This window comes from Pangasianodon hypophthalmus, chromosome 3 (genome assembly GCF_027358585.1).
Source record: "Pangasianodon hypophthalmus isolate fPanHyp1 chromosome 3, fPanHyp1.pri, whole genome shotgun sequence".
NCBI classification, from domain to species: domain Eukaryota; kingdom Metazoa; phylum Chordata; class Actinopteri; order Siluriformes; family Pangasiidae; genus Pangasianodon; species Pangasianodon hypophthalmus.
This window is the reverse complement of record NC_069712.1, coordinates 31,413,176-31,428,740: the sequence shown is the minus strand read 5'-3', so window position 1 is coordinate 31,428,740 and position 15,565 is coordinate 31,413,176. Positions and strand designations below refer to the sequence as shown.

Here is a 15,565-nt window from a genome sequence, read left to right as displayed (position 1 = left end):
TGTGCCCGAGTCCCCTGGGATAGGCTCCAGGCTTCCCGACGGCCATTACAGACTCTGACAATGACTTGCATCCTGCCTTCCATTCATGGTGAATCTAAACCATCTGCCTGTGTAGGGACTGATGGACACCCAAGTCTATAGAATTGCTTTTACAACCCAGTCTATTGCAAATGTTCTCTAGAGGGCACATTGAACCTGAAAAGAATTACTCACTTTAGAGATTTAAAGCAAAATGTCAAAACCATGCAAGAATGATAGAGCAAAGTAGCAAGTAGTTTGATGAATAATCCTTGATAAATAACTCTGTCATTATGATGTAAGTACTAAAACATTTGCAGGCATGTTACTGCCATCACAAACTGCAGATAAAAGAAGAGAAGAGTTTGCAAGTATATGTACATTTGCAATGTATGTAAGTAGTATGCATGCTCCCAACGAAGCAAAAAGCTTCGTCATGATAAAGCTCAATAAGTACTGATTGTATTTATTAACGTCACAGATGCTCATGGGACCTTAGAAAGTCCAAATGGTCCATAACCTATAATGAAGCAGCATTAACTGGTTTTCCTGCCTGCCTGTTTCTCTTTCTTGGTGGCTTTTTTATTGCATAGCCCCAACACTTTTCTTTTGTCTTCCGATTAATGGTGCACAAATCTGCCCCATTTCTTCTGGTCTGCAATTCATTCTCTGAGGTCTCTGCAGATCTCTGTGCAGAGTTTTTCAGCTGCAGGAATGCTAATGGTTTAGTCAATAATACCTAATAATTGGGACTTTTATGATGGTGTCTGCTCTTTTCCCATAGAGGCTGGCCTTCCTTTAATCTGAATTAATGGCTTGGGGCTGATCAATTGATTTATTGATATATTAAAACTGTGCCTATCAGAGAAATGGACAACATAGGAAAAAGAGGTAAAACACCTGTCATCCTGGATGCAAATAAAATCTGCCTGGCATGGAAGGGGCAGCTTGTATAAATGCCGTTCAAAGATATAAAAACAATCTAAGGATTCATTCCGGCATCCACATCAGATTATTTGGTGTTAACAAATGTCTTAAGCTGGATTGTTTTGGATTTTTGCGGAAGTGAACCTGGGGCTGATTTCTTTCTAGCCAAGACTGTGGACTGGTTTCTTTGGTGCTTAATTTCACATCAAATAGAAAACAAGAGAGTGGGGCTTGGGTCAATTCTTTCTTGTTTTCCTTGTCCGTCAATCAATATAATGCCTATTATCAGTTACAAACAACAAGCTGGCTAGCTGGCTTTCTCTCGAGAAACATGTTACACCAGGAACACCCATAATCACCCAGTAAAGAAATCCAGAGAGATGAAAATTCAGTGGCCTTAAGGAAGGAAAAAAAAGTCCTTGATATAGTAATACTGTCTTCAAATCACCCAATAATATTTCTAATCAGAAGGTATTACCCTATAAATGTTCACGATTGGCTGGGCAGCCAAAAGAACCGCTCTAGTACAGGGACACTGGTATATATCCATGCACACCCCCATGTCAGACTGAAATGAGGAATGCGTTGCACAGTCTCAAAGGGGGAGTGGTGTTCTGCTACTTCACATCCTATTACCAGAAGTTCTTTTTATACTAATCATAATAATTCCAAATGGACTGTCGTTTGGAGTAGAAGGATGGGGACAAACAGATATCGCTATAACAATTACTTAAATTATAATGTGGTTACGAGGATGTACGTAGAGTTTGGTGAATTAAAAGTGATCAGCTGTAGAAAAAGTCCAAAAAAAAAAAGCCTTAACACTTGTTTGAAAGAAAAGTAGAATGAATAGTGTGCACCAAATGCAAATTCTCAAATGAATACAAAATGGACCTTATCTCAACTACGAAAGAGCTTTTGTAGGGGGGAAAGAAGGACAGTACGGCACAGTGAAGGAGCGAGTCTCTGAGTCATTCAAATAAAGCGAATGGTCCAAGAGCCCGCTTTCAAAAACAAAAAAGCTCCCCGCAAGGAGATAAGCAAGACTCTGAGAGCTGCGGGTGATGCCTTTTGTTAAAACACGTGTGGCGTTGTGGCAGCAGCCTAATGAATGGCACTTGCCGTGTCCATGGAGACAGAAACAGTGAAATACAGAGCTGGAGCCGTTTGTCTCTGACTCAAGCCAAGCAGTACAACCTTGCAAGAACTGAAAAGCTGAACAAGAGGCTCCAACGTGTAGCATCACTTTAAAAGCACATTATTACTCTGCTGTAAGGAAGTGGGAAGGTCAGCAGGAGTCTATTTTCTAGCTGACAGACTGTGAACCTCTAACAGTTTTAACTCTGTTCTGAGATCCAGTCTGCAGAACCCGAGATTCGTATACTGAAAGTGTGAGTAAAAATGTAAGCAATAAAACACTAATTACCTTACAATGCCATCAACAGAGGTCAGTGTCATATCCACTATCCATTAATAAATGTCCATCAGTGGACACACTGCAGCTACCTGTTCCCTTCAACATACAGGGATAACTTTTTTTTCAGTATCACTCCATTTCTTCTATCAGTGTTTCCTAAGGCACTTTGGAATATTGTAACTACACACAATTAGAAAATCTAGCTGTACCGTTTCTAAGCTCCAGCTAGCTAAGCGTATCCTGCCTTTAATAAACCCACTGACCTTGTAAGGCCTAACACACATGAATATTTATGTTTTTTAGCAAGCCAGTTGCTTGGGAACATACACTGCTTAGCTGGAGTCTGCATTTCCAGCATCCTTGAAGGCAAAACCAGAGCTCTAATCATCTTCTAATGGTGGCTATTAGGGTCAGCCTAGGGTCATCCTGACATTAGCTCTCATTTCAGAAAATTTGCATATTAATATTTTGTAAACTGAACTAAGAAAGTTCTTATTTGTTATTGCACATAAATCAAAGACTTGTTAAACCATTAGCATTTATTAAAATATACCAAACTAGAGTGATATTTTTGCTGACCATCTGAATTCAATGGATTTTCTATTATATAATCTGAAATAACAATTATAGAAGGTGCAGAAATTCTATTATCATGTAGAATATTCAAAGAACTAGCAATAAGGAGTTGTATTCAGTGAATCTTTCGTGCACGGCCGAGATTCAGTCCTCTCTCGTTCAGCAGGTCAGTGTTTGAATCTTTCAGTCATAGTTAAGATTCACTTCTTTTGTGTAGCAAAGCAGTGTTTGATTCAGTGAATTTTTTGGTCATGACCAAGATTCTGTCCTTTCTCATTCAGCAAATTCGCTCCTCACTGGTTAAGCAGGTCAGTGTCTGATTCAGTGAATCTTTCAGTCATGGCTGAGATTCATTCCTCTCTTTTTAAGCAGGTCAGTGTCTGATTCAGTGAATCTTTCAGTCATGGCTGAGATTCATTCCTCCTGTGTAGCAGGTCACTGTTTGAATCAGTGAATCTTTCAGTCATGGCTGAGATTCGCTCCCAAGATCTTGACCAAGATGACCAAGATTCGCTCATCTTTTGTTAAACAGGTCAGTGTATGAATCAGTGAATGTTTCAGTCACAGTGAATATTCACTCCTCTCTCATTCAGCAGGTCAGTGTTTGATTCAGTGACTCTTTCAGTCATGGCCAAATTTTGCTCCTCTCTCAGCAGCAGGTCACTGTTTGAATCAGTGAACCATTTGGTCATGACCAAGATTTGCTCATCTCTCATTCAGCAACTCAGTGTTTGAATCAGTTAATCTTTCTGTCATGGCCGAGATTCGCTTCTTTTGTGTAGTAGAGGAGTGTTTGAATCAAAGAATCTTTTGGTAATGGCCGAGATTCACTCCTCTCTGATTCGCTGTTTGAATCAGTGAATATCTTATTCGAACGAGTCGGAAAGAATCATTTACCTGACTGAATTCAAACGATCCAGTCACTGAAAAGACTAAAAAAAAATCCATCTCTAATTATTTGTTACTAAGTAAACACCTAGTCTATCCTAATGCAATTTCTACATAAAAAAGCTCAGTTGAATTTCAGTTCCCTGTAATGGTGTACAATTTGCTGTACCAAAAGCATAATTACTCTGATTTTCAGTCTTCTAACATAACCACACGTTACCATGACACCCATCCTCTAACACCCAAACTCTATTGCAGACACACTGTGAAACTCACACATACACAAACACACAAACATTCCAGAAGCTTCTATATTCGTCATGACGCTGAAAATTAGTGCAGCTGCAGAACGGTGGTGTAACACCTCAAGAAGTTCAGTCTCTTGTCAGGTGATCAAATTTCTTTTTTTAATAGGATTTCCACAGATCCAAAGAAACCAACACCTTCATGGGTGCAAAATACAGCAAGCCATCAAACAGCAGAGAATTTCAGTGGATTTAATTGAAGGTTATCATGGGCATAGGAGAAAAAAATGGCCAGGATGATGAACCTGTGGCAAACGTACACTGGTTTTTACCTAACCACAGTAAGATGAACATATTAGATGGTTGAGTAATTGCTTTAATATTCACACCAGCCTGAAAAGCTGAATGAAGCAAAATAAATTGGGAAGGCAGGAAGCAGCTAGGTGTAGGAAGTCCATCTGTGCTGTGTGTGGTCCTGCTGTTCCAGACAAAGAACTTTGTTTAACACAAGCCCACGTGTCAAGCTGTATGGAAGGTTTGAAGCAGACACATGCAAAATTAAAGGCTATATCTCACTGAGTCATTCAGTTAGCCCATCCCTGAGCTTGTAGTCCTGAAACTGCATAATCTCTCTCTCCCTCTCTCTCTCCCTCTCTCTCTCTCTCTCTCTAGCAAGCTAAAATGGACTTCTCACTATCTTGGTACATATCTCATCTTTGTGTCATCGCTGTTATCTCTGTCCTTGTCGCTCTGCTGAAGGATTTGATTAGATGAAACTGTGGTACTTTGTATTTGACCTTAACAGGAAGTAGCACTGAGACTAAAGTATGATTTTTTTCTTTTTTTTTTTTTTTTATGATTGTCAGGTTATGCAGAAAACTCAGAGCACTAGGTCTACGTATGTTGTATTCATTTTTTTTTTGTTTTGGTTCGAAATGTAAATGGGAAAACAAGGAAACCTGGTTTTCATTTCTTTTTTTTTCCTTGGTACACATTAAAATAGGAAATTAATTCTTTTTTTTTTTTAATATTTCAAAAAATATTGACAATTTTTTTTTATTGTCTCTTCACCACACAATATGAAATATGGAAAAAGCCCACTGCGGTATGTTTCATTGTGAGTCAGTGTAACAGCTTCAGGTACTGTTCATATAATGCAATACAAACGTGGTGAGCAGAAAAGCATCTCAGGATGCACAACACATTAAACCTTGAGGCAGATGGGTTATATTAGTCAAAAACAGGAATCCGAGGCTATAGTGGACACGGGCACACCAGAATTGGACAGTCGAAGATTGAGGAAAAAGCCCAGGTGATGTTTTGAGATGCATTTCTGCTCAGCACGGTTGTACAGAGTGCTTGTTTGAGTTAGTATAGCCTTCCTGTCAGCTCAAACTAGTCTGGCTATTCTTCTCTAACCTAATCAACATGGTATTTCCACTTGCAGAACCATGACTGACTGGATGTTGTTTGGTTTGTTTCATGAATCATTTGGTCATGAACGAATCACAAACGTGAACAATTCAGCATCAGTCTCTGTGATGTAACTTTCGTTGAGATGCAAACCGGAAAACTAAACATGAAAACATTCATAATTACCCATAATATTCATAATTATCTGAGGTTTTACAAAGGTTTACATTATGTATTTATCTGTTTCAATTTTCTAAACATTCCTGTGTATAATGAACCTGATCTGCGAAGGCTTCAAATCTTTCGGTTGTTTTATCATTTTCTTCAATTCATACACATAACTATCTGTATTTTTAAGCGTTTATAAATAGTGTACTTTTTATTTGCAATTGCTTGTGCATGGAACCTCTTGAGTCAGATTATATTGCATGGTGGAGTGTGCCACTGGATTGCGGACTGAGCGAATCTGTGGTAGCTTCGATTACTTCTGATTTAACCTTTAAAAAAAAGTGGCGCTAAAATCAAAGCCTCATTTTTTAGATTGTTTACATATTGCTCGAGGAAAACACTATAGAACAATACTGCAAAATGAAATACACTGGAAAAGAGTGTCATTTTGTGGAAAGTACATCAGAAGAAAACATTAAATAATGGTAAGCAAGGGCAAAAAAATTAAGTCAATAAGATGAACGATATTGGACCGAGCATGCAACCTTGATGGACTCCATCTGCATAATTACAAAAAAAAAGGTTTTGCTCTTTTTTTGTTTGTTTTTTTAACAGAAGACCAGCAATGCAACACTGAACAAGTAGCAGGTATACAAAAGCCCGTTTATTTTTTGGATGAACAGTTCCTGTGATCTAGTAACACTAGAATTGGAATAGCTACAGCCCCTGTGTGCATATGTAGACTCGATATAAGATAAATAATCTGAAAAACAGTGAACTACATCTATTTTCATTTCTGGACGCCAAGTAACATCTCATCCTCTCTCTCGCTCTTGCCTTCACACCTACACACACCATAAATAGAGCCAAGGAACAATGAAGCATGCACACACTTCAATAAATAATGGCTTCCTCGTGTTAACATGTGAAGTCAATCTATTTCTGCTCTCCTGGTGACAACAGGGTGAGAACCAAAAGTACAAAGAAGCCATTACTATGAAATTACTATCAAATCAGGGGGAAATAGGCTTGTCACAGTAAAGAATCCAGATAACACTTCAGTGACAACTGTCTCTTTCCCCAAGACTGACAGATAATTTACTCAGATCGTGTTCTTATGCCGTTCTTATGTTCTCTCAACTGGGATGAATTGCACGATTTACCCGACATACACAGGCTCCATGGTGATAACAGTCAAAACGAGGAGCGAATGTACATGTGTGTGACAGTACATAATAACAGAGCATGCTCCAACATGGTGGAAAATATCTGATAGCTCTTTAAGTAGAGGAGTGAAAATTGGCTCAGGCTTTCATCACGTGGCTCGTACGAAGAGCAAGGCCAAGCATCAGAACTGGCATCCATCACGCGCTTTATGTTTACAAAACACGTGGCAGCGTGAAATGCAATATGTTTGCAATGCAAGGTTCTGAAAAACGCTAATTCTGTTTATCCTGAATGTATTTTTGCTATTCAAACCAAATAAAATGGGAGCGCCAAAACTATTATCTCTATACCCACGAATTTTGAAACAACTCAGCTACCATTACAATGACCTCTAGAAGCAAATCCAAAAAGCCCAGTGGAGGACACGTATTGTTGAAGCAGTTTTTTTACTCCTTACTTAACAAACCAGTCTAGGATGAAGTGCTTATCTGCGGATATGCCTAACAGCACTCATTTTACACTTCTCCATCTTCCTCTTAGTGGTCTTAAACAACAATTAGTTATGAAATAACACGGAGCAGCACAATAAGATGATATTACTACTACAGTTCACACCCATTAGCCAAAAGCTCATCATTATTAAACAACCTGTGACAAGAACACAGGTTTTTCTCTCTTACTAAAATGCAGATGCCTTCCATTATAACCTTGTGAGACCCCTAAACACAGGCAATTAAACTCAAGCTAATTATTGAGCTTTCCAGCTCTGGGAGAAAAAATAGAGGAAAAACAAAGAACACAAGAAAACTGCTGCGAGTTAAAATGTTAGTAGTTTCATGTAGACAGATAAGTAGGATCACAGGATAGAGTGAAAAAAAGACTATGTAATAGGAATATAATAAAAATGCAAATGAAAACGTTGTGGAAAAAAAACCCACATTGAATCAAGACTTGCTGTGTTTTGAAAAAATTTCCATTTGTTAGGGTTTGGTGCACCATTGGCTTAAAAAAGAAAGTTTAATATATACTCACCAGCTACTTAAATAGGGACAGCTGTACACCTGTATATCCATGCGCTTATCCAATCTTGTGGAACCAGCGCAATGCATAAACTCATGCAGATACACATCAAGAGTTTCAGTTAATGTTCACATCAAACATCAGAACGGGGAAACAGTGTGATCTCAGCAGCTTGGACCGGTTGTTGGTGCCAGACAAGCTGGTTTAAGTATTTCAGAAATTGCTGCTCTCCTGGGAATTTTCACACACAACAATCTCTAGAGTTTACACAGAAAAAAATCCTCCAGTGAGCGACAGTTGTGGGCGGAAATGTCTTGTTGATGAGAGAGGTCAGAGGAGAATGGCTGGACTGGTTCGAGCTGACAGCAAGGCTACGGAAACTTAAATCACAGCTCTTTACAACCGTGGTGAGCAGATCAGCATCTCAACACATGTAGTCCTCTGAGGATAAAGTACTGAGAGCAACAAAGTCAACAAGTCAACAAATGAAAAAATCCAGTGTGGTGATAAGAGAATCAGGGCCAATAGCCTATAGCAGTAACGTTTCTGAGAAAGGAGTGTTGAACCGTCAGAGACATTGGTGACATTTTGAAGCAAAAAAAAAGAGACATAATGGATAGTGGAAACTTAACCAAGCATCTGCTGGAGTGCAGCGCCAGCAGGGATGTTGCTCTCTACTTTGAGCCAAAGCTGCTCTGATGCTGTGGATTTGCGTACGCCATGTGACAAATGAATGCCAGATGCCATGAATGCCTGTCAGTGCTTTTGCCTCGTACGTTTATGTCAGCATGACTGCGCTTGACTGGAGCGTGGCTTTGCGTTATTCACTCACGAGCATCTAAATCGACTTAATTTATTAGGCTCATCAAATATAGAGAGCTAATACTGAGTGAAATGTGGTTAAAGGGTGATTTCACAGTCGTGAGGGATGTGGTAACTGTTTTTATAGCAAAAGTAGACGATAAGTGACTTGCAGATGGATGTAGTCTGATTCAATTAGAGGAAATCCTGATAGACTGACAATTAAACTGTGTTTCCTCCAAATACCTAAAATGGCAGAAAAAACTTTTCAGTGCAACTATGCTTTAGATTTATATGTGTTTTATGCTTGTAAGAATTATGCATTCACGGAGTTCTTTAGTGCTGTGCACATGAAATGTTCCTTTTTTTAAATCCAGGTCTCAGCACCAATATCTTTGTCTGTGTGTCAGTGTTATCTGAGGTGTACCACCCTATGTGTACTGAAGAACAGTTGCAAAGAAAACTCGAAACCGATACTACATGAAAGCACCGCAAATGAAAACTGCCTCCTGCCAAACAACACCATGTTAGACCGTATATACAGCAAGAGAGCGCGACTCTGCCAAAGCGTGTGAAAAAAAAGTTATTTAAGAGAGCTTAAAAATGATTTTCACAGAAAGCACAAAAAAAGAAAACAGCTCAAAAACTCTAGCTCTATCTCTCCTCACCCAGTAAAAGCTGTGCTCAGTTGTCAAGAACCTTCCTCTCGCGTTTTCCAAGTCAACACTATAAATCCTGTTTTAGAAGTCAAAGCTCCCTCCGAGCTTATCCATCAGAAGGAACACCCTGCTGTTTTGTGGGTCAGACGGATTACCACCACCTTTAAGGAGTTCTGACCGACTCTTTTTTTTTGCCGATCCTAGCCTCTTAAATCCCTGCTCCAAGCTAAAACACATCCAGAACACTTGAATAGAAGCAGCTCGATGTTTGAACAACTCTTTCTGCTTACCAAGAGGGTATAAAATGAGCAATACCATTGTTTTTTTTTCCCCTGAGCCAAAACATACTCTCTAATGACAAATGTATGCTTATCTTGCTACTGACCAGGCTGCTGTAACACAAGAATTTCCCTCATGGGATCAATAAAGTCCATCTATCTATCTATCTATCTATCTATTCATTTTGTAGACTTTTTTTATCCACAGAGATTTACATTCACATAATACAGCTGTATAGTTGAGGGTTAGGGGCCCAGGCACTCCTGGTTAATAGCACAGAACCTTAACTGCTAAGCTTTCACTATTTACAGGAGTTGTAGACTAACACTGAATATACTATTTGTGCAGTATGTTTACCTATTAGCTGTGAATTGGTGCAAGGTTAACAATTATCAAATCTTTGAAATATTGAAATGGTCTGAAAAAAGTAGAAAAAATTCTTAAAGCTCACAACTTTGGTATTCCAAGTTGGCAAAGTTCAAAACTTGCATCAGTATTTACACAGGGAAAGTTCCTCTTTATTCAGAGTTGGGTTACGAAATTCAGATCATTAAAATCACCTGCATATAGTTCACGCCTCGGTTGCCAGATTTTTCTTGAGTAAACTTTTCCGAGACACCACCGCCTTTAAACACAGCACTTGCCTGAAAGAAATGTGGGGATAAAAGTGCGGACTGAAGAAGCAATTTTGCCTCCTTATGCACGCATAACAGCTCCGAATCCAGCCCTTAATTTTTTCCTTCAAACATCACAAAAGCAAAACAAAGAAAGAAAGAAAAAATGCAGGGCCATTCATGTGAAAGGGTTCCAGAGTAGGTAATCTCCTGAAAAGTTCTGTGAGAACTAAGAATCCAAATAAGATTTATGACACATCTTGAGTTCTATTCACAGAAAGAAGCATCCATCACCAAAATATTTTAGGTATGACTCAAATTCTCTCAGCACATACTTGACCATGTACAGTGTCTTATGGAGCTGAAATTACAATGCAACCATCCATCATCTCCAGGCTGACACTGATTTGATTTTGTGGTGCAAATGATTGTGGGTCAATTTCTGAAAGGTTTTAAAGATTTTGCATTTAAAGTTATTTGGAGGAGAAAAATAATGAGTCCTTTCCTGAATATTGCCTTAACAGGCAGGACTTTTATTGGAGGATTGGTGAGAGACGAAGGAAAAGCATTCCACTTTTGAGGAGCCAGTAAAGTGAAGAAGCGAGACCATGCATAATGAGCATGAGTAGATCTCTGAAAAGGGAAGGTAAAGACCAGCAGCAGAACATACGCATTGTGCTAGTTTGAATGTAAATGGCCACTATATCTGAGTTTACACACTACTACAAGATTAACAGTTGCACCGAGTAGCATCGTTTTAATATAGCCGGAAATTCTAACTTCAAACCTATAGCTACTCCCTTGTAGATGCAACATCTGGGAACTATTTTTATGGTCCATGATCACCAAACGTGGCCTGCTCTGTTGCAGCAGTACATATAAATATAAGGGATCATAGAATAAACTACGAATAAGCTATTTTTATATTAAGCAACGTAACAAGCACAAAATATCAGTTCTGATTGAGGTTACTGGCAAAACATCACAGAAAATTTCAAACCATTTTAGCCCTTTTTCCTCCCCATTTTCCACCTTTTTCCTCCGCATATCCACCCTCTTCTGCACACGTGAGCTCACAGAAGCCCACAATCGGCTGATGTGACTGTGATTGACAGGGGAGAGACAGTAATACCAGAGCCCACCCACCCAGAGACCACGGCCAATCTCCTGACGACAGGGCGAGTAGTTTGTTACTACAATGCCATCGCTGCATGAGAGCCCAAGCAGAACAAGTACAAGAGATGGAATATTTTAATTCACCACTTTATTGTAAAGTACAGAGTATTTGGATTTTGTTAAATGCTAGACCTTGCTTGCTGCTCCCCTGCATCTACATCATGGATGTACATGTACTTCTTATTTATGTCAGATCATGCTCCTGGTCGTCTGGTGATGGCGAAATACAGTATGTCCACTAGTAATGACATACCTTAAGTGTCTGTGGTGCAACTGAACTTTTACACTGCTCTGGCTGCTAAGTTGGTATGCAGGTGTGTAGTTTTCAACCAGGATACGTAACTAATGTAGTGCAGAGACCTGGAAGGCCCGGAATGCAACAAGTTTAAATTTGATTACTGCTGCAACAGGAAGTAAGTGGGGTGACCTGAGTCACACAAGGCAATTTCAAGAGGTTATGAACCAGACAAGCAGTAGCATTCTGAACAACCTGTAGAGGAAATTATAGCATGTGACTAGAGAACAGCAAGTAGAGAGCTGCAGCCGGAAGGTCTTCTAGAAGTTGTATAAGAATCCGAACAGTTTCTGTAGTCAGGAAAGGTCATATTCGGCTGATGTCGTGAAGAAGAAATCTGCAAGCTCTGGTAGATATGATCGGAAAAGTCGATCCTATCATCTAAAACCAGAACAGGATTTTCAGCTGTGTGTGTGCCGGATGGACTGCGAAGGTCAGGGGTCCAGGAATCTTCCTGAAATTATTTTAACAGCTCACAGATGGTCTTAACAGAGTTCGAGACCTTTATTTACAATTTTGATTCGCAACTCTTGCTAGAAATTGCACTCTGAATTTTGATGGCAGGACTAAAAATGATAACACACTGTTTCTTGACATAGATTTCCCACCACAGATTTATAAATGTTTTCTTTGCATGTCATGACACTCGCAGCATGTCCTCCTCCTTGAACATCTGTCTTTATCGTTCTCTCGCTGCATCTCCAAAAATCGTACACAAGTCGCCTCTATTCCTTTCCTTTCCTTTCCTTTCAATCCCTTTGAGTCTTGCACCTTTCTGCTTGACCACACATAGTTAGTGGCCTCAAGCCAGGCTAACAAACTCAAACTTTAGACACTGAAAAGCATTTTATTTTTGTGATTTTTTTTTTTTAGGATTCATCTAGACAGACCCTGAAACCTCCTACACAATGTATTTAGTAATATCTTCAATCCCACCACCTGTGCCAATAAAACCTGTCCATTTAGCCACTGATAGAGATCCAGGTTGTATGGGGGTGGGAAAATCGAAAAGTATTGACAAAAACTAAATGGGGGCAAACAGATTGCTGATTTTTCACGTCATCTGCTGTGTACTGACACTTCTGCCCATTCATATGTATTCCTGTCACGCTTTTTTTTCCCCTCTGATAGGGGGCTTGATTGTGATAATAGCCAGAGCCTGATACAATCAGTAAACCGGTGCATTGATCCTAGGGAAAAATATACGGTTCTAACAAGCCATTTTTTGGAATCGAGAGCAGGCTGCTATAACGAATGGATCAATAAATGGTGCAGAGGTCAGTATAATAGTGCAGAAATGCCCAAGACTATATCAGAAGATCATACATCATGTTAAGCCTTCGTATAAAGCATTATTTTACAGCACCCTCTTTTCTTTTTCTTTCTCAAGAGGACCATTTGAGTAAAGATAAATTACTGGTGACTGGCGACATGCCATGACGTTTGTGATCTATATTGTAATAGTTCTTGTGCAAAGCCACAATCAGGAGGTTTAAGAATTGATTATTTTCTTCATTTTTCATTGTAGACTGGTAATGCAAACCAGGTCATCGTGAATCCGGTTAAATCTTAAAGTGGTTAAATTTAACCACTCAGCTCTATTTTACTTTGTAACAGCATAAGTCACTGTCGTTATAAGAGTTAAGCTCCATAATGATTTTGTTTATCTATCCGAGATCATTAAATATACTATTTAATGATCTCAGATAGTATATTTGGCTGTAACATAAATGATAGGTTTATATTATTGCACTCATTCTTATACGTTACTGTTTCTATAGTACTTATACAGGGACTTGTATGGTGGATGCTCTACATTAACAAAACCTGATCATAAACAAATAAAAAAAAAAAACATGTTATTTAACAAAGAACAACGTATAATCATCAATATGGTGAAGTTTTTAGTAAGGACATTTTTATATGAAATTTATAGAAGGAGTCTCCAGTGTCAGGAGGTTTTCAGGAGTTTATGCTTTGCACTTTCTCTGTAACATGACAAACTGATTTCTTTTTTCTTTTTCGCTACAAGAAGAGAAGAAAAAAAGAGGCTGCTGAGGGAATGCCTGTTTGTAGCTCCTATAAGTGATAACATGATCATTTTAAGTGTATGCAAAAAAAAAGTGGAATTTGTATATTTGATGTTCTTCTGTGCAATATGTGGGTCTGCTTCAGTTCTCTACTTTTCTCTTTTTTTTCCTCAAACATTTTTACACAATTATTTTTAAAACAAATACTCACTTATACTATACAGAAATAGTAATTCAGTAATGTACACTAATTTGTTGCAGTTTCAGGAAATTCGAGATGCTGTGTGAATGCCATCATTCTAAACACCCTGGGTCCATTCTCTGGGTCATAACAATAATCAGAAAAAGATGAAGAAAAAGAAGAATCTCGATAAGTTTAATTAATAAAGCGCAGTTTGGAAAAAAAAGAAGCAGTGCAAAGTGGAAAAAAAATTCAAAATTACTTTGGAAAACACAGTAAAACTAATAAGAATGCACGTACCATGCAGAGTGTTTTCATTCCTAAATTTGGTCAATTTGTTGGGTTGATTCATGAAATAATCATGGAGGACTTCAGGCGAAACTCCACCTCATCAAGGTATAAAAAAAGTAGTCTGAGGGGAAAAAAGAAGGTATTAGTTTTTTGCAGGTTCATTTCATGGAGTGGGGGGAACACACACACACACACACACACACGCACACACACACACACATAGCAGTGTCTATAATGCTCTTTCTGTCACATTGGATCACTCAAGCACTTCCATCTTGGGCTGTAAAGAGAAGACAGAATCTAATAGGGAAGAGATTTTAACAGGATTCTCTCCATCCTGCCTGGCACTTTTATGAGCCGTTGTGGTTTATTCAAATGGCTTCATTTATAGCAGTGTAAAGATTGGAATTAAACCTATAACTCATATGCCCATTAGAGACGGGATGCAGCGTGTGTGGATTGGTGGGGTGGGGGTCTGTAATTTATGGGAATTTGTTGCATTATCACTGCTTTTGTGCTTGACTGGCCTTATAGCAGCAGGCTATATAGCGTAGGGCTTTTCTCAGCATGTATTTGTTGGCAGCTAATAGATCACAGAGAAACACAGCAATAAACAAGTAGAAAAATGTGTCTTGTATGTTTACATGGCAGGGAGTCCCTGGAGGACTAGTGGTTAGGCCTCGGCGCTCTCACTGCCACGCCTGGGTTCGAATCCCTGCCAGGGAACCGACCCCAGCCACTGGGGCTGCACAAGACGGTGCCCTCCCAGTGGCGGTCCCAAGCCCGGATGAAACTGGGGAGTTGCGTCAGGAGGAGCATCTGGCCTAAAACTGTGTCAAATCATGGCAGGGAGTCATCTGTCGTGGGAAATAAATTAACGATCACCGTAAAAGGAACCATATTAGAAGACTAGCATGGTTTAAAGGAAAAAAATGCACCTGAACAATCTTTGTAATTAACAAGTGACTTCCACAATTTATTTTCTAATGAAACTGAGCTGAGTTTTTATGGGACTTAGCCCTCGATTCATCTCTAACTAAAGACAACGATGCAGCTTTAGTGCTTTAATCTGAGCAGCTCTTTCACCTTCTCATCTTGATGTGCCATCAACACCATTGTGTTCGTCATCTCGTAGCCGAGCGTCCGCTGTCACATAGCTGCAATGCGTTCTGGATCTTTGAGTCCAGTGTTTGCACCAACGTCCGCACTATTTCTACACTGGATTTCTCATTAATGTGGAATTGAACATCGCTGGGAAATGGTGAGTGGTGGACTTTTTCTTTCAAGTGGACTTTTTCTTTAAAGGTTCTCCACTTGCTGTGCTTGTGTTTAAGCTACAAACTTGAGAGCTGAACTGTTTTTTTTTTTTTCATATTCTTGGAGATACTCCTGGAGAAACA

The 15,565-nt window shown here is 39.2% G+C and overlaps 1 long non-coding RNA gene across 1 annotated transcript in view; it reads right to left on the bottom strand.

Moving 5' to 3' along the window:
* LOC128318061 (uncharacterized) overlaps positions 1-15,176 on the bottom strand; it is a 97,119-nt gene extending 81,943 nt beyond the window's left edge. Inside the window, exons 1-2 of the long non-coding RNA XR_008301525.1 lie at positions 14,810-15,176; positions 14,175-14,286 (exon numbers count right to left, since the gene is read on the bottom strand). This is a non-coding gene — a long non-coding RNA (uncharacterized LOC128318061). The remainder of the gene's footprint in view (positions 1-14,174; positions 14,287-14,809) is intronic.
* Positions 15,177-15,565: the final 389 nt, after the last annotated feature.